The 22,040-nt window shown below is 35.5% G+C and overlaps 1 protein-coding gene across 2 annotated transcripts in view; it reads right to left on the bottom strand.

Annotated features, from left to right (window-relative positions):
• Nucleotides 1-22,040, bottom strand: part of LOC126781729 (CD151 antigen-like) — a 112,946-nt gene that overhangs the window by 68,439 nt on the left and 22,467 nt on the right. Inside the window, exon 2 of one of the 2 annotated variants that reach the window (XM_050506728.1) lies at nt 10,343-10,372. The exons of the other annotated variant lie outside the window; for it this stretch is intronic. The gene's annotated coding sequence lies outside the window, so the exon portion shown is untranslated. The remainder of the gene's footprint in view (nt 1-10,342; nt 10,373-22,040) is intronic. 2 annotated transcript variants of the gene reach the window in all.

The following is a 22,040-nucleotide window of genomic DNA, read 5'->3' as shown; positions in this document are numbered from 1 at the left end:
AGATTTTTCTGGAAATGAATACCAGAGTAAAAAATAAATTTGTTTTATCTGATGTCCAACTACACCGGGCTGGTATCTTTTGTAGGGCGATGTATCGCTTTTACAAAAGGATTCAAATATTTTCAATTAAAATTATTTTTTTTTTTTGTTAAATAACGTTTGTGTGATACATCTTATATATTTAGATGAAATTAAAAATTTACATTGAGAATGAAAAGACCCGAGCAGATTAATTTTATTGTAAAAAATAAATTATTATTGGGAAAAAATATATATTCCCGATTAGTTTCTTTTGTCCGTTATTTTCATATCTGAGTCAATTTTGGTAAATCAATCGAGAAAGCTACTAAAATATATAAAGCAAGACATTATCGGTAGCATTCCAGAGTAAAGAATTTGGCGGCATTGTCCAGTGGTGTCCGTGTAGGTATGCAATTCCATTCAATTATGAGAGTAAGTGAATGGGTGAGAGTACCAGAACAGAGCTGCTATGGCCGATTCAAATGAAATATTTTTTTTTTCAAATAGACTTTTACAAGTACATTTAAATCATCAAACGCTACCACCAGTTTGGAATGTGGATTATACCGAAAAGAACTGGCCAGGAAATAAGAAGGTACTCTTTAAAAAAATTAACTACATCCTAGATATACGTAATAAAAATTAAGATTGAGTTAAAAAAAATGAATATGCCATACAGTTTCAATTGTTAAATAAAAAATATATTTATACTATTTTATTTTGAATTTTCAGTCAACATATTTAATTCTTTAATTCTTTTAACAAAGGCTTGCTAGCCACGTTCAAACCGCATTTTCATTTGACCGCACGTGACACAATAGATTTGACGTCACGAATGACGAATTGACAGGGACAACGCAAATTAAATTAATATTTAATGTTCTCTATTAGTAATATTCAGAATATTTAATGAGTATTCCACATATGAGAGGTTTTTACCTACTTTATATTTATTACCTCGTTGGGCTGTGACTAGTTTATGAAGCAGACGCTGTTCTGAGTTCTAAGTTATTGGTTTTTTTGTCGACAATTTTTTTAGTGGCTCAGTTTGGAAATGGCAATATTTACTTTCTAGTGCTTTAGAAAGCATATAAAGTAAAGCCGTTTGTTTTGCGCCTGAACATTTTTCAGACTAGTCAGGATTGTCATCCTATCGAAATATGAGAGAGGGAAACCAGATTTTACCTGTGTTAGCGCATACATTTGAGTATTTTTATTTGTCCTGCACAAATTAAAAACAGGTTAGGCTAGATATAGAACTATAATTCAATAAGGTGATCACTGCTATGCGTCATCAAGATGACTAAAACTTATTATTCCACACTATTTCATTGTCGTGCTCATTCTTTTTTCCGAAAGTAATTGTTACTCTCCTAACGCCATCACATACCATCTCTGAAACTACACATACACTTTTTTATCGATAGAAAAACGCGTTACGCATTTCCCCCATGGGAACAGTAAGGGGGGGGGGGTTTGTGGAGCTCGTCGGTGTCCAAGGCGCCGAGTGCGCCCCGAACACGGAATACCCACTAAAAAACCAGTGGTACCCTTTCCGACTTAACGAGGAGCGCCACGGGGTCGCTTTCGCATGCTACCGCAACGCTCTGTAAACTGCACATACACTGTCCCAACTAGATCTAGATTTAATAAAATCTTACAATAATTTTTACCAGGTCATGTTTTGTCGTGATGACTCAAATATATGTATAATTAGATTCAAAAGTCATTGTAGAATTCTTAAGCAATACTACGTTGTTGTTATAAATGAACTTTTTATTAAATTACAACAAATTTTCGAAAAAAAATACGACTCTTATAATAAAGTACTTAAATATTAGAAATATGTACACAATTTATAATTGCATTCAAACCAAAAGAGAAATTTAATTAAATATTTATAATTCAATTATTATATTGAAAAATATGGCACTAGAAGATCTATTTGTGTTTAGAAATTTTTAATATATTTTTAAGGAAAAAAATATTTATCCCAGATATTTGCAGAAAACTAAGCTGTTCTCTGTTGAAAACTTCTTAACTAGATAAAGAATGTTGACATTTTTACCCTAAGCATATCGATTTCGTACCCAGATCACGTTTGACAGAGTTACTGTCAATTTCTTATTCCTTAAGTTTATCTTTAGCGTGAAAACTTCACAACTAAATGGATCAGTGTTTTGTTGGAGAAACGTGATTTTACAGAACATAGTTTTTTTTTTAAATAAAACGTATATATTATTGTAAAGGTCCAAACATTTGTGACTACAAAATAAAACTTATTTACTTCGCGGTGGGGCTTTTTGCAAGCCCCTACTTCGCAATGTTTTATTCCGGTTTGAAGCGCGAGTAAGTCAATGCTTGTGCACAAGGGACATAACATCTTAGGTCCCAAATTTGGTGGCGCATTGGTAATGTAAGGAATAGTTATTATTTCTACAGCGTCAATGTCTAGTGGCGTAGATGACCACTTACTCTCAGGTGGTCTATTTGCGAGTTAGTGTGACTATTATAAATTAAAAAAAAAGAACCTGACCATCTATCACAGACCTACCGAATGTATGTAGAGGAACACGTTGATTGTATTATACCATAGAGCCAAAACATTTGCAACTAAGAGTATGAAATTTAGAGACCAGCTTTAATTTATGTAAAAGGCTTCAAAGGAAGTTTTAGAAATCATACTGTACCAAAAAAGCTGGTGCATGATCATATTCAAGTATTAAAGTCTGTCATATTTGAGTGTTATGAAAATTATATTAAGTATATTATACACGTATATTAAATATAAAAAACAAAAAGACGTTTCTCAAATATTATAATATTAAATAAGCATTTCTTGTAAATATATATTTATTTGACAAATTAGCTCAATTATTGAATATAGATAATTAATTTAAAAGAGCCAAGCGAAGCTCGGTAGCCATGATATTATTAAAATATATCCGTTGACAATAACAAATTTTAAATATGATTAAAACAGACCAGTATAGTTGCAATATCTTGTGCTAGTAAATCTAGTAATAAAATAAAAGTCGTAAAAATACTATTAAAGGTACTAAAACAAAAGCTAGTATCAAATAAAGGAAGATTAACTAAGGAAAACAGGACTTAATTCGAGATAATTCTCGTAAAAGAATCCCATGCAATACAAAGGCTAAGTAGCTGATAATATAAATTGACCAGCGCCGCGATCGTTACGAAGTTAACCTTAAACGATAAAATCTCAGTAACGTTGTAAAATATTGTATAATTATAAATAGTATAAATTCATTTAGTTTTTTACTAAAGTACTAACAATAATATTGTTGTTTTCATATATAACGTTGAAAAACAAGGAAGATATGTACTGGATAAAGGCTGTAATAGGATTAATCAAATGGGTTTCTGACATAAATAAAAATTCAAAGTGCTTTCGATATAGAATCGTTCATTTAAGACTTAATTGGATTCATTTAAGAATTATATTGTTATTCGTGAGGACATCTTTAAAATATTCTCTTTGCTAATGACTTGTACACACATTGTACAGTAACAGCCTGTTAATATCCCACTGCTGGGGTAAGGCCTCCTCTCCCTTTTGAGGAGAAGGTTTGAAGCTTATTCCACCACGCTGCTCCAATGCGGGTTGGTAGAATACACATATGGCAGAATTTCAATGAAATTAGACACATGTAGGTTTCCTCATGATGTTTTCGTCACGAGATGAATTATAAACACTAATTAAGCACATGAAAGTTCAGTGGTGCTTGCCCGGGTTTGAACCCACGATCGTCGGTTAAGATTCACGCGTTTTATCCACTAGGCCATTTCGGCTTTTCATTCGGCGACTTGTCATTCACATTAGCCGGTATATCATTGAGTCGGTTGACGTGGTTGGTAGAACACTTGCCTTTCACGCCGAAGGTTGTGGGTTCGATTCCCACCCAGGACAGACATTTGTGTGCATGAACATGTCTGTTTGTCCTGAGTCTGGGTGTAATTATCTGTATAAGTATGTATTTACAAAAGAAAAGTAGTATATGTAGTATATCAGTTGTCTGGTTTCCATAGCACAAGCTTTGTACAAGCTAAGTTAATTTGGGATCAGATGGCTGTGTGTGAAAAATGTCCCAGGATATTATTATTATTATTACATTATTTTTCTGAATTTATTTTTAGCTGTGTAATGATTTATATCATTATGGAAAGAAATAATCATTCAAAATAAGTGGAAATTTTTCGGTATCTTATTATTTTATTTGCAAAAGCTGTTGTAGTATATTTAGGTCAATGCGTGGATTGGAACGTCATTTCTTATCCGTTATTTGATTTTGACGTATGACGTACTTGCCTTTAGGTGGGGGCCGCGGCAACGTGTGTATAGTGTGAGCGCCGAGTAATAAAGTCACCTATTAACCTTCTCCCATCTCACAATACTATCACGCATATAAACCAAGGGGGTTTGTATTCTTTAAGTGAGTGTGAAGGAAGTAATGGCAAGAAGAAGTGTCCTCACGAGTAAGATTCCCGGATTTCGATGTTAACCCTTTTCTATTAATCTCAATATAGTCCACTTATCCACAAAGATATTGCGAGTACAGCTTTTGATTAAAATTGCTAACACCAATCAAAATATCGAAAGTTTATTCCGTCAAATTTCAATATTGGTTATTGATACCCGATATAAAATCATTTACAAAACACTCATATCATATCAACAGCCAATCGTTGTCCACTGCTGAACATAGGCCTCTCCCAAGGTGCGCCAAAGCTCCCTGTCCTCCGCCTTCCGCATCCAGTTGGTGCCCGCCACCTTCTTAAGGTCGTCGGTCCACCTGGCTGGAGGGCGCCCTACGCTGCGCTTGCCGATTCGCGGTCTCCACTCTAGGACTCGTCTGCTCGGTCCTACGACATACGTGACCAGCCCACTGCCACTTCAGCCTGCTAATTTTGCAAGCTATGTCGGTGACTCCGGTTCTTTTCCGGATAATCTCATTTCTGATCTTATCCTTCAAAGATACTCCGAGCATAGCTCGCTCCATAGCACGCTGAGCGACTTTGAATTTGTGGACTAGTCCCGCAGTTAGTGTCCACGTTTCGGCACCGTATGTCATGGCAGGTAAGACGCATTGGTTGAAGACTTTCGTCTTCAAACATTGCGGTATAGACGACTTGAGGACTTGACGAAGGTTGCCAAATGCTGCCCATCCCAAGCGAATTCTTCGATCGGCTTCCTTCTCGAAGTTGTTCCTACCGACTTGTATTATTTGTCCTAGGTAGGTATATTCACTAACAACTTCGAGAGGTTTCCCCTCGACGTATATCGGTCCCGGCACGACATGCCTATTGAACATGACCTTGGTCTTGTCCAAGTTTATACCGAGACCGACACACCGGGAAGACTCGCCTAGGCTACGCAGCACTTCGGTGAGTTGTTCCAGCGACTCTGCTATGATGACGATATCGTCGGCAAATCGAAGGTGTGAGATGTACTCGCCGTTTACATTGACTCCATACTTAGTCCAATCCAGCGTTTTGAAAACGTCTTCCAACGCGTTGGTGAACAGTTTCGGGGATATTACATCCCCCTGTCTCACCCCTCTGCGCAGTTGGATCGCCTTCGTCTTACAGTCCTGGATGTGGACAGTCATTGTAGCGGCGTTGTACAGACATCTCAGTACCTCGATATATCTCCAATCGATATGACATCTCTGCAATGAGTCGAGCACTGCCCAGGTTTCGATGGAGTCGAAGGCTTTCTCGTAGTCCACAAATGCCATACACAGCGGCTGATTGTACTCTTCGGTCTTCTGCACAATCTGCCGAACAGTATGGATGTGGTCCACGGTGCTGTAGCCTGATCGAAAGCCGGCTTGCTCTGGGGGCTGGAACTCGTCAAGTCGTCTGGCGAGACGGTTCGTGACGACTCTTGAGAACAGCTTATACACGTGACTCAGGAGGGAGATTGGTCTGTAGTTTTTCAAGAGGGTTTTATCACCTTTCTTGAAAAACAGTACCACCTCACTCCCGCTCCACGTTTCCGGGGTCTTGCCATGTTGGATGACGGAATTAAAGAGGCTTGCTAGCTCTTTCAGGACCGGAGTCCCGCCTGCCTTAAGCAACTCTGTTGTGATTCCGTCATCTCCCGGAGCTTTGTTGTTTTTAAGCTGTTCTAGAGCCGCCCTAATCTCTCCTTGGTCAACGACCGGGAGCTCCTCGGAGTAATGGCGCATAAGAGGGGCGCGCTGGTCATCAATACTGATTCCCACGGGTTTATCCGATCTTGAAGAGAACAACTGCCCATAAAACCTCTCTACTTCTCCGATAATCTCAGGCCTAGAGGTAACGACCCCACCATTTTCAGTTTTAAGTTTTGTCAGACGCGGCCTCCCAAACTTGCGAGCGAACACTTTCGATCCCCGATTTTGCTCAATCGCAGCCTTGATGGCACGGGTATTGGAGCGTCGGAGATCGCGTCGCGTCAGCGTTTTTATTGTTCGGTTTAAGGCCTTATCTGACAAAAACGATGGTAGTTCTCGTCGTTTTCTCATGAGCTCGAGTGTCTCAGCAGAGAGTTTTGGTGCGTTGTCTCTTCTCTGTGGCGGAAAACACTTGCGGGATGTGTTTTGCAGTATTTTGACCAGCGTGTCGGTTCTCTCATCAATGCTGCTTATGGTTTCCAACGCGGTGAATTGATTTTGAAGTTCCATTTGGAACTTTTCGGAGCCTTGAGCAGCTTGGAGCATGGTAGGTCGGAGAGTAGACCTCATCATTCTCGATCTTTCGGCTTTTAAGTTGATATTTAGAGTGCCTCGAACCAAGCGGTGATCACTTCCGGTATTAAACTTGTTGATCACTGAAACATCTCTAAATATGTGCCTTTTATTCGAAATGATAAAGTCTATCTCGTTCCTTGTCACGTTATCAGGGCTTCGCCAGGTCCACCTCCTCTGAGGCTTTTTTTGAAAGAAAGAATTCATCAAAAAAAGCCCCTGCGCTTCGAGAAAGTTTACCAGCATTTGCCCCCTGTGATTTCTGCAGCCCAAGCCGTAAGGTCCGACTTTCGATTCACCGCTATCTTGTACTCCCACTTTAGCATTAAAGTCTCCCATAACAACATTGTAGTGGGCCCTCGAGGTGTCGTTGAGGGCCTTTGCGATGTCCTCGTACATCGCTTCGACCACATCATCAGAGTATGTCGAAGTTGGCGCATATACCTGTACAACCTTCAGGGAGTACCTGTCGGAAAGTTTTAGGACAAGGTACGCTACCCGGTTCGACACACTACTGATTTCCACAATGCTGCTAATGAGATCCTTTTTGACTAGAAAACCGACACCACCCTGGGAGAGGTTATCACCTTCGCGGAAGTAGAGTAAGTTACCGGACTCTAGAGTTATCGTGTCCTCCCCCTGTCTTCGGACTTCAGATAACCCCAGTATATGCCAGTTTATATGACTTAACTCTACTTCTAATTCGGCGAGGTGATGGTCCAGCCTCATCGAGCGTCCATTATACGTTGCCATTTTCAGTCGTTTTATACGGTAGCCTGCCGTGAACCGGTGATTCTTAGCACCCTCTGCCCTGCCGATACCACGACCGCTACCTTGGTCGGGCCTAGCGGGCTTGCCGGTAACTGGGGGCCTTTTTTTGGGCGCATCTGCCATTAAGGAAGGGGTTTGCCCATACTCGCCGCGCTGGGCAGGCGTGTTGGCGAGCGCAGTAGGGGGTAAGATGTTTATGGGAGGGGGGACGCTGCTGCCCATCCCCCCTTTTCCCCGTCCCTCAGTCGCCTCTTACGACACCCACGGGATGAGATTGGGGGAGTACTATTCTAAGCCGGTACTCCACGACAATACAAAACACTCAATCAAGTTTAATTGATTGTTTGATAAGAAACTTTACGGTGTATTAAGTCATTTAAGACTCTTCAGTTTTCCTATTATGAATGAAATAAAATGAGTTTCTGTTCTGTGTATGGATAAAATACCTACGAGTATATTGAATATTATAATAGAATATTTCACAGCGGGCACAATCCGTTTCATGTTTTATTATGTGTATAGATAAAAGGTTACAAAGAATCATAATGTAAACCATGTATAAAATTTCGATACGTTTTTATATATAACACCTTGTATTTCAATAGTTCTAGTTCAAATGAAATATGTAAAACTATGCTGATATGAAAATAAAAATACACATGAAATGGACGGTTTTCCATAAAATTTAATGTAGATTCTTGAATTAACAATATTGTCCCTTAGGGAAAGAGTGTGTTGTTAAATATATATTGTCATATTATGCATAATATATAGCTTTTTAAATTGACGTTAAAAAATAAAGTAATTCCTTTTCAATAAATTAATTCAAAAACAATTGTTGTAACCAATTTCTTTGTCATAAATACGTGATACAAGTGGAATATTTCGCGCATAAATATTACATAAATTAAAATAAGTGAGGTTTATTGGTTTGTAATCTAAATCATTCATCATCTTGATTTAATTGCAATGACCGATGTCTTGTCACAGAAATTTTTGGTCCATGGCTGCACGAATTTCAATAAATTCGGAACGTAATTTTGTTTCAAGTTATATTTCATTTAGGATACTAAAAAACTTCTTTACGTGTGGCGTGTGTGTCTTAGGTCTATCTGTCTATTATTTTACTTAAGTTTATTAGTTCGATATTGCTGAAAATTTTATTTTAGGTACCATTACAGGATTACAATTTAAAATGTATTGCGATGTTTTTAATTATTGTTGTGAGTCCCTTCTTTCTTGAAAGGATAAATATGATTTCTATGGGATTTTGGATTGTTAGACGGGTGATGATATTAAATATTTAAAAGTGTACTCAATTAATTAAGTATACTATTATCGAGATAGTGTAAGTTTAAAAAATGGAGTTCGATTTACAATAGAAAATAATATGCGCACTAGGGTTACCGAATAATGGTTAAGTAAACAACATTTTAATTACGACGTAAAATTTTAATTTCCTATCGGGGAAGCGGAGCATGTTGAGCTCAGTCCAATTAATTTTATGCTTTAATTAAAACATCGACTACGATATAGCTTCGAACCATTATTCACACTAATTCACTAAACATAATCAAAAACTCGTTCAAACTATAAGCATTAAAGCTGATCCGGCTTTGCGCGAGTACAATTGCCATGTTTTATTCTTATTTTGTAATGGAACGGAAGGATATAAAAATAAATACAATTATTTTTAAAAAAGCTCTGAATGTATACAGAAAACCGTCTTAATTTAGAAAAGTAATCTGTTTTAAAGTTCAGGTAATGGTAATAATATTGTAATCATTTTATTTATACCAATGTTATGGATTTCGTTACTTAATGGTATCAGCGCATCTATGGTTTTTCAAAGATATACATCCTACAACTTATAGTAGCCTAGAGCCCCGGTAGCGTTTATATCGAGAGGCTATCTTATTTATAATATTAAAAATTGTTAACAGTTATAATACAAAAGTTAACAAAAAAAGTTTTTTCTTTAGCTAGTTAAAAAAATAAGAACTTAATATTTTTTGCATACCTCAGCAAAATAAAGTTTTATATAATTTAAATATTTAAAAAGTATTAGGATAAATTTAAATCCAATTGACAAGAGAAAGTCTTTTTTGCACGTTCGTCTACATATATTTTAGCGTCTTAGGATTAAATAACGATACCAAGCATGCTTTTTTTCGCTGGAAAACGCATTACGTATTTCCCTCACGAGAACAGTGGGGGGTATGCAGTCGTGTCCAAGGCGCCGAGTGCGCCTCGAACATTGGAATACCCGCTAAAAAACCAGTGGTATCCTCACCATCCTACGAGAAGCGCCACGGGATCACCCATGCTACTGTGACGCTCTGACGGTCGAGCTTCATTCTCTAGACTACCAAGCACCTGTTTAATGTATACATAAATACTTTTTAATAAAATCATTGCTACATTGTAACTATATACTACTCAGTCAACACAATAATATATCAATGGAGACGCACATCAGAAACATAACATATATATTAAAATATTGTACTAATACGAATTCGACCTCAAAACCATGTAATTATAGTTCAGAAATAAAATGTTTATAAATTAAATAATGTTAACACGATCAAATTAAAAAGATTGCCTAAAAATAACGAATCTATGAAGTAGTCATTTCATTAAAATCGTTCAACTTTTACCGAACACCGGTGCAATTTCGTATTCTGCGCGTGGATATAACTTATCTCCCTAATGGTATTATAGAGGCTGTATTCAGAGCGAAATCATTGAATTTAGGTCATATTTGTATGTACATATTGAGTTAAGCTATTTACCTTATTTAGGCCGCCTCGTATGATCAAGACCTGTAAAAAAGGGAAAATTATCGTTTTAGAGTATTTTCTAATAATTAATATTTATACACATAATATTATTGCTTAGTGTTAAAGTTTTATTTCAGTTCGATTAAATGCTTTATTGGCTTAAAAGTTAGTTTTGACGGCTATAGATTATAATGTCCTAGGTATCGGTCTAGTGTCAAGAAATATCGCTATAATATCATCTGAAGGACATATTTCTCGCTCAAAATTCAGCCAAGACAGACATTATTTACTTTCCAACTTCAATTTACACTTGTATATTAATGTACGAAACATAAAACATTAATCATAATTTAAAAGACTATACCACAAGTGTAGATGGTGCTTTAAAACTATAGAAATTTGTTTTTTTTGAAAATACTTAATTATGAATATAATTAATTAACTAAAACCCCTAAATAAAACAATTTAGCCAAGCGCTATTTTCGTTGAGTATTTCATATTTTTTCGATCTCTATCAAATTTTATGTACAGACCAGAGCCAGATAAAGAAGGTTATTCATATACTTTACAAAGCAATCGACAATAAGTAGGTTCTTTGTTGTAAGAAATCGGAGGTAAAAATGATCAAACCGAATGAAATATTTTTGTTATTGTTCGTGTACAGAGAAAATACTCAAACTGTAATTTAAGCGAAATGTAACTTTTACGAATGCTTGGTTAATTAGTAGTACTAGTAATTAATCCAACATTACATAATATAATACCTACTCAAGCAATAAACAAAAACAAACAGATAATATATGTATAAATATATATAATATTTCATATAGGTGGAGAGACTGGCCAATAGATCACTTTATGGTACGTGGTTACTACCGCCCATAGACATAGCCATTGTAAGAAATGTTTTTAAGCGATTATCCCTTGCATCATCAATACGCCACCAACCTTGGGAAATAAGATGTTATGCTCTTGTGCCTGTAGTTACACTGGGCCACTCACCTTTTAAATCGGAACACATTGATATTATTGCTGCTTGGTTATATAAATATCAATATAATTCTCGAGTCTAGGCGATCTATTTATTCTGCACGCCCCAAAGTTTTTTTAATTGCGTTCACTTACATAAAACTACCAAATGGGAAAATGTAATTAATATATTATTATTTTAAATAAAGTAAAAAGTAAGATTTTTACATTAAAAAAAAGTTGTCTTGTCTTAAAATTAGTTACTTCACTTTTGAATATAATTGTACATATGTATATTCTATTGTCAACTGTTCTGTACATATTTTGTAGATCTACAAAATAATAATAATATCCTGGGACATTTTTCACACACGGCCATCTGATTCCAAATTAAGCTTGTACAGAGCTTGTACTATGGAAACCAGACAGGCTCGTCAAAATATTCTTGTGTTTATTATATTTTCAGCAACATTCGCTCGGAATGCTCTCGGACCGGCAGTTTCTATCCGACTAAGTAAGACTAGTTATACATAATAAGTTGTATCGTTACAACATATGAACATACTATGTTATCAATTATGTAAATAAAAAAGCCTCCTTATGATATTAACACCATATGTGAGCTTATGTAATTCACGCACACTTATGTAAATGTAAGAGTACTCTCACGCATATAACTGGAAATACATTAAGGAAATTGTTGAATGACGCGGTTTCAGCGCTGCTCTTCAATCATGCAAGCGTTTCAGGAATGTCTTAAAGAATTTTTCGATTAAGCTCGTTTCTGGCTGTGTAACTTGTACCGCAATCCTTGTCAAATTGAATGTGACGTGAAAGTATTGGAATACGTTTTAATTTATATAAGTTATATTGTTATATAGGAGTCGTACTCGGTTTTACTTGTTTAAATTAAATGTTAGATGATAGTCAATCTTAAATCAAAGTTTAGTAGTTTTTATAGGAAACGAAAAAAAAACAAACAAAAAACTTGCCTCTTAATAATATTAATATGATATGATTAAGTGCAAGATTAGTTTTATCAATCACTCAAACTCTACGGATAGTGATGTGTATCTTTGCGCATAGTGAAAAACGATTTATGTCTTAAAAAAAATGTTCGCATACAAATACGCTTCGCGCGTTTGTAATTACATTTATATTGCTTCTAACATTTCAACGGGAATGGATGTAAAACGCGTGCTGTGTTATATAGGTAAATGATTTATCTTCTTCGATACAATTTGATCAGAATAAAATTCCATTTTTTAGCTAAACTTTACAGTCGTGAAGCGACATTTACTTGATCAAAGTACTTATAACTGTAATTGTACTCCAAAGATATTTTTATTTTGTCTATTAATAAATTAAAATGTTGTGTTTTTAAACTACATTAATAAATCAGGCGATATATATAACGTGATAAAATAATAGACTAAATAATATTTTAATTATTGTGTTTAATTAACATTTATTGTGGTATTTTATAATGGAAAAGAGTAATTGTTGAATTGTTAGTTCTTCTCGGGACACTTTACAATCCGAAGCAATAGTAGCTGTATGTTGGATGCAATTCTTAAATTTGATTAATTAAATAAATAATATTTTGTTTTGTAACAACTTCCAATATGTAACTTATATTCTAGCCATAATAAGATACACCCGTTCTTATATAATGTAATTGTTTTATATTTAAATTCGTTATAAACAAATGTATTGTTATTTATACCTGCCGAATTAGCATCGCAATTTTATTTTATTTATTTATAGGAAAGGTAGAACAAATTGTGTAATATACATTTCTAAAAATACTGAATAATATTTAGGTAACTGATATGATAATTATAAACGCACAAAGGAACTTATTGTCTATCTGTTTAATAAAAATATAACCAAATGAATATAAAACTTACAGGAAAAATTCAAAAAAGAAAAACAAATATATAAATACCAAAAAAATAAAAATTAATATGAAATGAATAATAGTTATTAATTTTTTTTAAGCGAAGTTATCAGAAAATACTCAAGAACAATTATTCCAAAGGCAGAATTGAATTTTCCTTTAATCCAATTACTGCAGACGATGTAAAAATGTTTATACTCTTAACTTGATTTAAAGTGCTTTGCAACTTGAATAAAGTATATCTTGATTTGGAATTATTTTTATGACAATTAGATACACAGAAAATGTTTTAATAGAAAAGTAACAATTCTAAAATTTCTCACTGCTGTGTTAAGGTCTCCTCTACTTTTTAAAGGTTTTGGAGCTTTTTCTACCACGCTGCTTCGAAGGCTTGGTGGGTAAATACGCAGATTTCCTCACGGTGTTTACATAAAATGTCTACATGGGTTGTTTGGCATTATTAAACCTTAGTGTGGGCGACTTTTAATGTTCCGAAAACAACTACTAATATTTTGTTAAGGTAATGTAATCGAATGCTGCCGGCGGAACTAGTTAAAATTATCCGAGGATCATGTTAAAATATTTAATTTACATTTCATATACTTTTAAATGTATACATTTTAAAGGTTATTTTAAGTCTGTACACGCAATAAAATTGTTCCTGTTGTTAGGTCTTTAAGTCCTTTTTAATTGTGTACTGTGACGTCTACGTATCCAAATACGCAGAGTCGTTACATAACTCTTGCGCGATGTTTAAACATATATGTATATTACCCGTTAATTATGTCTGTTTTGTGTTCCATACTAAATAAATAAATCGAAGTAAGTTAATATGGTAGTAATAGTAATTGTCCTACTGCTGGGCGAACACATTTTCTCGGAGAATGTTTGGAGATTATTCGACTATGATAATCCATTGCGGGTTTGTGGTTACATTTTTTTTAAGTTTATGCTAGTGGTGTGCGGTCACTACTAATTTAAGAATTCGCAGTGTAAGAAATAAAAAACATCTAAATGTTATAAAGTTTGACGTTGCCCACTGTATGATTTCAGCTTCTATGCCATTAATAACATAATCGTTTAAAGTACTTCGGACCATCCTCGGACGTTACAACAATTGAAACAATGGGTGAATATACCAGACATATATAGCTCGCTTCTTTGTGCAAATATCGCGTGAAAACTGTTTAATGGATATCAATTAAATTTAAATGATATTTTATGATATTCATTATATATTTGTTTTTTCGTCAATAAATAAACTGAACCTCATTAGCCAATTGAAATGCTCAGAGAAACCAAACTGCAATTTTCTTAAATTGTTCCTTAATCTAGATACATTAGTATTTTTTTTTCATTTACATTTTCTTTGTCAAGGGCAATGGACTCAAGGTTACGCTTATGAGTTAATGAAATTCATATTAAAAATATAGTTGGTATTAGCTTTTTATGAATAAAAAATAATTATGTAGCATAACTGCACTAAGCTGCATTGCACTGCTGGAATTAACTTTTGCTTCCTACCCCGTAAAAGACAGACAGAGTTGCTTTCGCATTTATAATATTAGTATATATTTAAACATAAATAATTCGACGAGACGAGACGAGAAAACTGATGCTTGCGCAGGTCTTCAACCACGATCTCACATTCAGGCTGACGCAGGTACTTACCGGACACGGTTGTTTCGGTAAGTACCTGCACCGGATAGCGAAGCGAGAGGTGACACCCTCCTGCCATGAGTGTGGTGCGCCTTCGGACACAGCGTGCCACACTCTGATGGAGTGTGCCGCTTGGGGACCTCAGCGCTTGTCCCTGGCGGCCTTAGTCGGTGAAGACCTCTCGCTGCCGAGTGTGATAAACGCCATGCTTGGTAGCGAGAGGTGCTGGTTGGAGACGGCCTCCTTCTGCGAAAATGTCATGTCGCAGAAGGAGGCAGCGGAGCGGGAGCGTGAGGAGAGGGCCTCCGCTGACTCGCTTCGCCGAGTAAGACCGGGGAGAAGGCGTCGGCGCTACGCGCATCTTCTTCTCCCGCCGTAAGTGTTGCCGGGGTTAGGGGGTCTTTGTACCCTGAGAACCCCCTAGGATTTGGAGGCCTGCAGAGGTGGGCCAACCGTAGGGGCGTCACGGTAGTATGCACGAGCGATCCTGTGACGCTCCTCCAAAAGGTGGTGTGGGTACCGCTGGTTTTTTAGTGGGTATTCCGGCGCATGCTCGGCGCCGGCGAGTCCCACATACCCCCCACTTCAAGTGGGGGAAACGCGTAAACGCGTTTTTCCAGCGAAACAAAAAAGAAAAAGGTCTTCAACCACGATGGTCGGAAAAAATCCTCGGTTTGCTTTCTGTAAATGTAATGCATAAATCAGAAGTCAGGGGCTTTATTAAATGTAAATTTAAGCTGTATTTTCATAAAAGAATTAAAATAATATCTTAGCCTGATGGCTTCTTAGCAAATAGCAATCCATTTAACAACACATACCTTTGTAGTTTTTATTGCTTTTGTTCCTTTTATCGATGTTGATTTGTTTTTATCAAAAATGTCTATTGGAAGCGCTTGTCGTCGCCAGGTGGACGTTATAAGCCAAGTTTCACATCTTTTTAACTTGGACATTTGCTGAACGGTGAATTAAGACCAACATGTGTTAGAATTTTCCCGTTTTAAAAAGCAAACCAATACTCTACTTTAAAATATAAAATAATACGGTTCACAATTTGCTTACTTATGATATTTGTTTTAATAAATATAATATACAAAAGTTGTGTTTATCAAATCCAACTTCAAATATTAGAATCAAAGTTTCAAGTAAGTTTTTTATTGTTATAGCAAATAATATTATATCGTGCGATTGAATAGATGTAGATGTATAATGTCAGATGCTTAAAATTAGTGTGGAAACGTAAGCATCATTTAGAACAATTTGATTTTTGCTGATAATGTAAATAGGCATTCCTATTTTGTTGTATTTTTATCACGACTGATCCTTATGAATACTTCCTAAATTGTAATTTTTATTAGTGAACATATTGGCTAGTGCCAAATAGTCTTTGTCACAAAAACAGAGGTCCTCCTATTCGACGGTCCACGTCGGGGTCCCCCTCGAGAGGCGTCTATCACCGTCCAGGGGACGGTGATTAAGGTGCAAGCCCAGATGAGGTATCTGGGCCTGATCCTGGACGGAAGATGGAGCTTCAGACAGCATTTTGTCCAACTCGGCCCGAAGCCTCGGAGGGCCGGAAATACTATATCGTCGTTTATACGCTGGGGTGGTACGGTCCATGGCTTTGTACGGTACACCCATTTGGGTGGATGCTCTCACCGCCCGTAACAGAGCTCTTCTGCGGAGGCCGCAAAGAGTCTTAGCGGTGAGAGCGATACGTGGGTACCCTACGGTGTCATGGACTGCAGCGACACTTCTCGCGAGCGATCCGCCCTGGGAACTCCAGGCGGAAGTGCTTGCGGAAGTGCAAGTTTTCGGGTGGAAACGAGGTCAAGCGGCATCCGTCCAGGGTCGGCGGAGGTTGAGCGAATCAGGACCCTAGCCCTAGGGAGGAGGACCTTCTACCTGCGAATCCTGAGGTCCCCCTCGGCAGGCCTAGTGACAGTAGAGGCGGTCCGCCCTCACTTGAGTCGCTGGGTGTGTGACAACCGTGTCCAGTAAGTACCGGCATGTGAGTGTGCCGTGAGTCCCACATAACCCCCACTTCAAGTGGGGGAAACGCGTAAACGCGTAATTTCCAGCGAAAAAAAAGTGCCAATGAAGTGTGTTGTTTTTTCAAAATCAACATATTCAATTATCGATTCGAGAAATTGATTTAATGATGCAGAATTTTTAGTAGTTATTGTGAAAATTGGCCCGAAACTCTTTTGAGTATATTTCTCTATTTCTTGTAGTTTCAGTTTTTCACAACTCATGTCTAAATAACTCATATTTAGTTATATTTACAGTGGCATATTTTAATTTTACATACATACATTTCTAAATTGAACATTAAGTGCTAATGCGCTAAATAACAAAATGAATGACGATATATCGTCCTAGCAGCAGGGGCAATTTGTTGCGGTCACGATTTGTGCCAACCCAGCGTCCCTATAACCAGGGAGATGTATAATGTCTAATATATATATCATTACATAAGTGCATAATATTTGGTACATATTTGTAACTCTATAGTATTTTAATTCAAACTTTACTAATAAAAACTTTAAAAATATGCTAAAAATGTTATCGATTAAACTGAACTGAACCTTTAAATTACATGCTTTGATTAGGCTTAGGTGAATATAATAAGTGAACATATACACTTAAAATTAAGTAACAAGTAATTGAGATAAATAAGAAAACTTATCTTTGGCAACATGTGGAAAGAATGCTAGCAGCATTTCCCAGTTGAATTGCAATTCCGATTTCACACGCGAAAATGAACCAGACCTCCTGTCAGCAAGACAATAAAAAGGTTGTTATATGTTTTATTAGGGTTTTTGTACTTTTACTACAAGGTTTAAGTATTTCAATGATTAATTAAGTAAATAAATATTTTTATAAATTACAATTGTCGTCGTTTTATTAGTAGTATGACAATTTTAAAAGATATTGTGTTACCTTGAATAGATTGAATTCTATTAAAGAGTTAATGAAAATCATGTTTAGCTAAAATCGTACTTTGTAAGTCACATTCCCATTGAAAGTTTAAGCTCATGTGGTTGTTAACGAGCAGTCTCGGCTATATTGAGGTGTGCTCAAAGTATTTTATTTGTTCGCTAAACCATATTTAAAGTGTAATTTAAAATCTATTTTCCGCGCTCGTTTTGCACAACAAAGTGCTATTAAGCAAACAATTCCACTAAATTAAAACCTGAGTAGTATTTTTGTTAATTTGCTCGCCAAATACTTCAGTTAATTGATTTTATTAACCGTGACGTAAAAGTTTAAAAATTTTCAGTTGATTTTGAAACTTGACGAACTTAAGTTGAAAATTCGTTGAGTTCAAAATTTCTTATTTTTAATAGCTTTCAGGAGGCTAAGTGGTCATCTTAGCTATAGATATGACACTGTTAAAAATAAAAATGTTTTATAACGTCCATGCGCAATAAACTGCGAGTTCTCAGATTCTATGTTCATTGTAGCTGTAATTACACTGGCCGAGTCATTATTCAAATTGAAAAACTCCACTTTAAAATATTATTTTGTTTTGTGGTGAAATAATGGTAATAAATTAGAATAAAATAAAAAGAAATATTTAATATTATATTCACAACAATTAGAAAACTAACTTTAAAAAAAAATTAGTTTTTTTAAATATGTAACATAAATAAAACTCGGAAAGCTTTCACCTATGTGATTAAATTGAGGTAAAGTGCCCAAAATGCTCACAGCGCTTCCCTTTCGTATGAGTAAAATTAGTCGTTGACTAAAATATATATACAGTACAGTACAGTAACAGCCTGTTAATGTCCTACTGCTGGGCTAAGGCCTCCTCTCCCTTTTGAGGAAAAGGTTTGGCGCTTAATTCACCACGCTGCTTCAATGCGGGTTGGTAGAATACACATATGGCATAATTTCAATGAAATTAGACACATGCAGGTTTTCTCACGATGTTTTCCTTCACCGTCAAGCAGGAGATGAATTATTTACACAAATTAAGCACATGAAAATTCAGTGGTGGTCGCCCGGTTTTGAACTCACGATCATCGGTTAAGATTCACGCGTTCTAACCACTAGGCCATCTTGTCAACAAAATATATATAAATTACAAATATCTACTTTATTTTTGTTCGAGATAGGATTATCGCAATATATTAAATGATAATAGTTGAAATTTGTTCTTTTAACAGTTAACACGAGCTTAATCCAATTATATTATTCCAACGTTAACTGCTGTTGATAAAAATTTTAAGCACTAGTATAATATAAACCCTCGATCTTCATTTGAGACTCACGTGTTCTATTTATTAAGTCATCTCAGCTGTGAATAAATAAAATATAATTCAAATTAATAATTATAAATTTAAGATCCATTCTCTCATCTTATAAGCTTATGCCAAAGAAATACTTAGTATTGTGTACCGAATTGAAAGATGTAGTGAGCCAGAGTAATTACAGAAACAAAGAGCTTAATTTTCTACACAGACATCTGCGTCCGTGTATTGGGTTACATTTGTTCTTTAATTTAACTTGAAATTTTTGATTTAACTCTTTAAAAAACCTATTTATATCTTGATTCCTAAAAATATATTATAAATACTTCAATATTCTACATTTAAAAAGATATCGTAATCGTATCGTGAAGAGTAATGACTATATGTATACCGTAACAGCCTGTGAATGTCCCACTGCTGGGCTAAAGGCTTCCTCTCCTCTTTTTGAGGAGAAGGTTTGGAGCTTATTCCACCACGCTGCTCCAATGCGGGTTGGTAGAATTCACATGTGGCAGAACTTCAGTGAAATTAGACACATGCAGGTTTCCTCACGATGTTTTCCTTCACCGTAAAGCACGAGATGAATTATAATCACAAATTAAGCACATGAAAATTCAGTGGTGCTTGCCCGGGTTTGAACCCACGATCATCGGTTAAGATTCACGCGTTCTTACCACAGGGCCATCTCGGCTTTTATATGACTATATGTATAGTGGTTAATTAATCAAAAAGTACATTGTCGCAATGTCGTTATTCATGGAGAAGTTTTCCAATGTAGTATTGGAAGTTTGACGAGTTCTGGAAACAACTCGACTTCCGAAGCGTAGCTGTAATATATTAACGTCATTAAAATGGGTAATAGGGGATAAGTTCAGTTGTTAAAATTACGAGACTTAGATCTGGTTTACGCGTTTGTAAGACTATATGTGAAATAATGATTAATTAAAAACAAGTTGAGGTATTTAACAGTACAAAACTAGTTTAATTATATTCTATTTTATTTATTCCCGTACCTTAAAATTACACATTAAATGTATAAAGTGCCTATGACTAGTCTCGTCTAAGAGATCTTTTCTAGGAAGCGGAGAAACACTTGAGATTATTTTAAAAGTATATACTTACATACCTTTTCCCACACAAGTTTAAACGTGAAATTTTAACGTTATTGTTTGCTCTGTTATACATTGTGTAACAATAAAAATATCTTTCAAAATCAACTATTACACGTTTTTAATATACATATATTAAACTGTACTAGTGCTATTAAAAATAAACTTTTTTTTGTATTAATTTTAGAAAGGCCGGCCAGCCAAATTCCTCTTGATCAAAAGTCTTCAGTGTAAAGTCACCTTCGCTATTAGACTTAGCAATGTCAGAAGTATACATCACATCTTCAACCGTCAATGCATTTCTTTATGCCATCTAAAATTTTATGTTCTTTTTTGTTAATAGCTTTTAGTTGTGTCAACAGGGCTTTTTTTCGTCAGTAATGACGCTCACTTACACTTCAAACGGGAACGCGACACGCGTACGCAGTTGATACTTGGAGGTAGAATAATTTAAATTGCTGATATTCAGCTAGATTATAGACTTGTGTTCCGGATTTAAGGGTAAGTGAGCCGGTGTAATTACATGCACAAGGGATATAACATCTTAGTTCCCAAGGTTGGTGATGCATTGGTGATGTAAGCGATGGGTAACATTTCTTACAATGCCGATGTCTATGGGCGTTGGTGACCACTTACCATCAGGTGGCCCATATGCTGGTCCGCCTTCCTATTCTATAAAATAAAAGACGGTCGATCGCAAAATCTTATTTACTTCAAAATATAAAACTAATGATACTTTATGGTTGAACTTAAAAATGCATTTAACAACTTTTTCGGATATTTATTTATGAAAGAAAATTTAATATTTAATGTATTTATGTTATATTTATATGTATTGAGCCGAGATGGCCCAGTGTTAAGAACGCGTGAATCTTAACCGATAATTGTGGGTTCAAACCCGAGCAAGCACCATTGAATTTTCATGTTTATAATTCGTGAAGGCAAAACATCGTGAGGAAACCTGCATGTGTCTAACTTCACTAAAATTCTGCCACATGTGTATTCTACCAACCCGCATTGGAGCAGCGTGGTGGAATAAGCTCCAAAACCTTCTTCTCAAAAAAACAGGAGAGGAGGATTAGCCCAGCAGTGGGACATTCACAGGCCGTTACGTTCGTATTGTTGTTATGTTTAATTATTTATATATCCTTAAATTTATATAGGTACGTTGTTCTATATAAGTTATTAATAAAAAAATAATAAAGGAAGAAATTAGTTTGGTATATTTTGTATCTTTACAGTTATTGTATATGTTTATTATGTTATATATATTTTATAATAATCTAAGCTAAATTTTATATATATATATATATATATATATATATAAACTTGATCGTTTTTGTGCGTATGCCTTCAATCATTGTTCAACCGATTATGTTGAAACCTTGTAAAATATATTTTTACTGTACAATAAGTATAAACTGTTGGCGTACACATGAAGATTTCTCAAATGGTATCAACTACATACATTAGTGGCGCGGAAGTCGAATCAAATATATTTTTTATAAAAGATATTAAACGCCATAAAAACGCATGCAAACAGACAATATATGAAAATCCGTTTTAAAGTCTCATGTTTTTAATTTTTGTCTAAAATAAGAGCGCCAAGCTGAAAAGCGAAATCGACGGATAGAAATTTAGTTCCCATATTGTTTTTGTGATAAAGGAAAATATTACGGATTGAAAACTTTTATCTGCGTCGCCTCACAGAGCTTTGATAATATTTACTCTCTTGATATTACAATACACGAACTTACCTCGAAATATGTAGTACTATTAAATGATCTTTATTTTTTGATAATTTTTTACGTATTTTG

Source organism: Nymphalis io, chromosome 4 (genome assembly GCF_905147045.1).
Source record: "Nymphalis io chromosome 4, ilAglIoxx1.1, whole genome shotgun sequence".
In the NCBI taxonomy this organism is placed as follows: Eukaryota; Metazoa; Arthropoda; class Insecta; order Lepidoptera; family Nymphalidae; genus Nymphalis; species Nymphalis io.
This window is presented reverse-complemented; position numbering and strand designations above follow the sequence as displayed.